This window comes from Hyaena hyaena, unplaced genomic scaffold, assembly GCF_003009895.1.
Source record: "Hyaena hyaena isolate Hyena2069 unplaced genomic scaffold, ASM300989v1 scaffold_119, whole genome shotgun sequence".
NCBI classification, from domain to species: domain Eukaryota; kingdom Metazoa; phylum Chordata; class Mammalia; order Carnivora; family Hyaenidae; genus Hyaena; species Hyaena hyaena.
The window spans coordinates 1,880,849-1,886,347 of NW_024080750.1; the positions used below are offsets into that span (position 1 = coordinate 1,880,849).

General features: G+C 47.4%; 1 pseudogene; it reads right to left on the reverse strand.

The window, feature by feature from the left end:
• Positions 1–651: 651 nt before the first annotated feature.
• On the reverse strand, positions 652–766 carry LOC120234903 (annotated as a pseudogene).
• Positions 767–5,499: the final 4,733 nt, after the last annotated feature.

Genomic DNA, 5,499 nt, shown 5'->3' on the forward strand with positions numbered 1-5,499 from the left:
GGCACACTCCTACACTGTTGGTGGGAATATAAACTGGTGCAGCCCCTCTGGAAAACAGTGTGGAGGTTCCTCAAAAAGTTAACAATAGAACTACCCTAAGACCAAACAATAGCACTGCTAGGAATTTACCCAAGGGATACAGGAGTGCTGAAGCATAGGAGCACATGAACCCCAATGTTCATAGCAGCACTCTCAACAACAGCCAAAACACGGAAAGAGCCTAAGTGTCCATCAACGGACAAATGGATCAAGAAGATGTGGTTAATCTATACAATGGAAAACTACATGGCAACGAGACAGAATGAAATCTGGCCTGTGTAGCAACATGGATGGACCCTGAGGGCGTTATGCTGAGTGAAATAAGTCAGGCAGAGAAGGACAGATACCATATGCTTTCACTCATATGTGGATCTTGAGAAACTTAACGGAAGACGGTGGGGAAGGGGAAAGGGAAAAATAGTTAAGGAGAGGGAGGGAGGCAAACCATGAGAGACTCTTGAATGCTGAGAACAAACTGAGGACTGATGGATGTGTGGGGGGAGGGGAAGGCGGTGATGGGCAAGGAGGAGGGCACTTGTGGGGATGAGCACTGGGTGTTATATGGAAACCAACTTGACAATAAACTATAAAAAAATTATAAGTGATATATGCTTTTCATAAAATATTTACATAATTCAGACGATATGAAATGAGAAGAGTTTTTAATTAGCAATAATCATGCCTCAGATAAACCTCATTGTCTACGATATTGCCACTGTGCAAAGCTTGAAGATATGAAATGAAAGTGAAAGAAAGCCCCTCTCCCAGCAGCCACTCACTGCCGTACCTTTATTTTTCCTACTCTGGACTCTGCCATCCTCTGGACCCTGGAATGATTCCTTCTTGCCCCAGGGCCTTTGCACTTGCTCTTCCTTTATCAGTTTGGAATGTTTTGTCCTTTCCCTCTCCTACTCTCCGCCCTCCCTCCCTTAAAGCCAGCTTTGCCAATTCTCCTGTATCCTTCAGATCTCAGTCTGGATCTCCCTGGACCACACCCCAGTCTTGACCCCTGATTGCCCCCTGTCTTGAAGTGTCTGCATTTCTCTACCCTGTCAACCTCAGGGACGGATCTCATCAGGTATCTGGCAGTTCCACTGGGCCTGGCACACGGAAGGCACTAGTAGTATTTGTTGAGTGAATGAACGACTCTTTGTGGGATTCTGTCTATTATCTACTTGTAGTATCTCACCTGGGGCATCTTTTCGCACATGCCCACAGAAGCATAATTTTTTATATGAATAAGACTCTACATTCTTCTGGGATTCTGCCCCTGGTCAAAATAATAACTGCAATTTGCTGATGGTCAGACACTGAGCCAAACTCCACGCACGAAATCTCATTTGCTCCCTCTCCTTGTATGGGGAGAAAGCCGACGCTCGGGGAAGTATAATCAAAACTCGTGGCTTTCACAGAGAGGCACGCGACAAAGCTCTGGTCTGATAAGAACAGTTTCTGTGCTGTCAGCTACTCTACAATATTGCCTCAAAGTCAAGGTAGTTTGGTACTGATGAATGAATTTGCCCATTTTTCATAGCCAGAGTGATTACACAATAATATATGATGTAAAGCAGATCGGTAAAAGGAAGATAAATCAAAATAAGATCAGCAAAATATTTGTGAGCATGTGGGTTATCTTAATGCTGAAGGCATGGAAGGTGTTTGTTCTGAGAGAGTGTGCTATAATATGTACCACCATAGGCCCAGCACCAGCACCCGTGAACTCATGGCCAAACCTTTCCATCTACATCCACCCCCTTCCCAACCCTCCCTCCTGATTATTTGGAAGCAAATTCTAGGCATTATATTATTTTATCTTAAGCATTTGAACACACATCTCTAAAAACTAAGGACTCTTTTAATTTTTTTTAATGTTTTTTATTTATTTCTGAGAGAGGGAGAGAGACAGTGTGAGCGGGGGAGGGTCAGAGAGAGAGGGAGATACAGAATCTGAAGCAGGCTCCAGGCTCTGAGCTGTCAGCACGGAGCCCGACGCGGGGCCTGAACCCACAAACTGTGAGATCATGACCTAAGCCGAAGTCGGACGCTTAACCGACTAAGCCACCCAGGCGCCCCCTAAGGGCTCTTTTAAAAATAACTGTGATCCCATTTTCATACCAAAACTTATATTTTACAACCATCCTTTAATATTCCCCAATATTCTGTCACTGCTGAAATGTCCCCAGTTATTGAATGAATTATTTCTATAGTTTCTTCTCATCAAGGTGCCGATAAGGTCCATCCCTTCATGGCTGTTGACTGATACAGCTCTTAAATTTCCTTAATTCTACAGCTTCCTCTCTTTTCCTTACTTGCCATTTATTTGTTGAAGATACCGAGTCATTTGTCCCAGAGAGTTTCTGTGGTGTCATTTAACATGTTTTTCTGTTCCTGGTATTTCCTGTAAGTTGGAAATTAGATTTAGGGACTTGATTGGTGTTGCTTTGATCTTCCTCTTCTTCCTTCCTTCTTTCTCTCCCTCCCACCCTAACCTACCTCCTTCCTTCCTTCCTTCCTTCCTTCCCTCCCACCCACCTTCCTTCCTTCCTTTGGCAAAAATATATCACAGGTAGTTTGAAATATGTATATTTCACTGTATTTCACTCCACTATAACCTCCTAGGATCTCTATGGCTGGGACTTCCAGGTTGAGAAGCTCAGAGCTAGGGTAGCCTCTCATTAACAGAAAAAGAAGCCAGCCCAAGAGGTGAAGTCACGGTCTGCAAAAACCCTGCAGAGTTCAGAATCCCTTCACCAGAAGACCAACCCAGAGGAGGGAATCCAGGGAGCGATTTGGGAGACCCAGTTTCCCTCCACGGCACAGAAATGTCCTATGGATTTGCAGGGAAGACTCGGCAACCAGGCTCCCTCTTGGCTTGCTAGCGCGCAGAGTGGCTTCTTGCCCCAGCCCTGCCTGACTCATTCTCTCTGCTTTTTATTTCTTTCTTCCTCACACCCCAGCTGGGCTGCTGATCACTCCCCTCCACCCACCCCATGTGTGTGTCGGAATTGCTGTAAGCCATGGCCTGGAAACACCCACCACAACTGTTTCCCAGTCCTCCTCCAACATCTAGTCTCGGCTTCATTTGAAAAATCAGTTGACACTAAACAGCACCTTGCTTTGATTTAAGGAGACTTAACAAATTTTAAAGTAGTTCTCAGCCTCCCTCTCTGCTGCTCCTTTTTCTTCTTTTATTGTTTGTCTTCCAATCCAATGACTTCTTGGCAAGTGGTTTTGACAAAAAGAGACCTCTCACGAAAGACCAGAAGGCACATTCAGTGCCCAAAGCCAAGGCACTAAAACTCCTAAGGTGTTTTTCCCTCCAGCTCCCCCCTCTATACTGAGCTCAGGTCCACACCAGAGGGCTTTTCCATATTGACTCATACACCCTGGTGCCCAAGGCTCTTCTTGTCACCAAGATTACAAAGAACAAGATCACAGGGCACCTGGGGGGTTCAGTTGGTTGGGCGTCTGACTTCGGCTCAGGTCATGATCTCACGGTTCGTGTGTTCGAGCCCTGCGTCGGGCTCTGTGCTGACAGCTCAGAGCCTGGAGCTGCTTCCGATTCTGTGTCTCCCTCTCTCTCTGCCCTCCCCCCGCCCATTTGTGCTCTGTTTTTCTCTCTCTCTCTCTCTCTCTCAAAAATAAACAAACAAAAAAAAGAGCGAGATCACCAAGCACCATGCACGTGTTGCTGGTATTTTGGTGGGGAAAACAGATCATAAAGAGAAAAACGAATACACGACGTAGATTCAATGATGCTGTGTTGCCGGGAAAAGAAATCCCAGTGTTTGGACAGGAAAGAGTGAAGACGTGAACAGAGAGAACCTGAATAATGAGGAAGGGCCTGCGGCTGGAGAGAACAGCACATGCCAAGGCCCTGAGGACAGATGGAGTCAGAGAGCGAGCCAGTGTTGGTGGAAGGCGAAAAGGACGGGAAGATGTGGAGAGGAGGGGGCGAGGGTCAAACCACCAGAGGTCTATCTACCCGCGGGAGGAGCTGGGACTTTGCTATAAGGCAATGATTCCAACTGGGGCAGTTCCGCCTCCACAGGACATTTGGCAATGTTGGGAGCTGTTTTTGGCTGTCACCACTTGTGGGGGGGTGGGGTGCTACTGGCATGTAGTAGGAAGAGGCCAGGGGTGCCGTTAAACACCCTTCAGGGCCCAGCGCCCCCCCTCCCAGCAGAGAATGAACTTGCCCCAAGTGTTAATAGTGCCAAGGCTGAGAGCCTGGTGGAAAGGCAGGAGGAGGTGGTCAGGGGGTTTAGGGCAAGGGAATGATGCAAACTGAATGCAGAAGGGAGAACGGATCACGGAGTGAGGGTGGAGGCAGCAAGGCTAGGGATGGGAATTGCGTCTGTGCAGATGAGAGGTGCTCCCGGACCAGGGCGCTGTCCTCCACGACGGAGAGAGGGCACAGGTTTGGGGAGGCTTCTCGTCAAAGAAAGTCACGGTCACGCAGGTTTGGGGAGTGCCACGCACCCCATGAAGACAGCGGTCTAGCATGAATCCCACCACAGGACTGGTTGGGTTCATACCTTGGCTTTGCCACCTGCTAGCTGTGTGATCTTGGGGAAGTCTCTGCACCTCTCTGTGCTTCAGTTTCTTCACATCTAAAAGAAGGCTAATAATAGTACCTACCTCACAGGGTCCATGTGGGGAGTTAATTTGTTAATATGTGTAAATGAGTTCGTAGATGCCCGGCCACCGTGGGTCTCGACAAACATCACCCGTTATTAGAGCGCTTCCCGTCAAGGGTGTTACCATGTGTGACTACAAACGGGAGACTCTGCATAAAAGTCTTACTGACCCCATAGGACCCGCATTTGCCCAACTTATGCTTTTCAGGTCTCTTCTCATCAACACTCAGAAAACAGAGATCCTTGAAACACATTTTTAAAAAATTATTTTAGTGCTTATTTATTTTTGAGACAGAGAGAGAGACAGAGCGAGCAGGGGAGGGGCAGAGAGAGAGGGAGACACAGGATCTGAAACAGGCTCCAGGCTCCGAGCTGTCAGCACAGAGCCTGACGTGGGGCACGAACTCACAAACGGTGAGATCATGACCTGAGCTGAAGTTGGACGCTTAACCGACTGAGCCCTCCAAGCGCCCCTGGATCACATTTTAAAAACACGTATCCTGAGATGTAAGTCACCCAGCATAAAACCCACCCTCCTAAAATTCACAGGGTACATTCACAGAGCTGCGTGGCAATGATCACAATCTACTTTGAAAACATTTGTGTGTCCCTCTCCCCGCCCAAAAAAAAAAAACCCCGGTACCTATTAGTCACTTCTCATTGCCCCTAGCAACCTTCCATCTTTATAGATCTGCGTGTTCTGGACAATTCATATACATGCAGTCATGCAGCACACGGCCTTGTGCGACTGGCTTCTTACACTCTGCCTGTTTTCAAGGTTCATCCATGTGTATCTGTGCTTATTCGTTTTTGCAGCCAA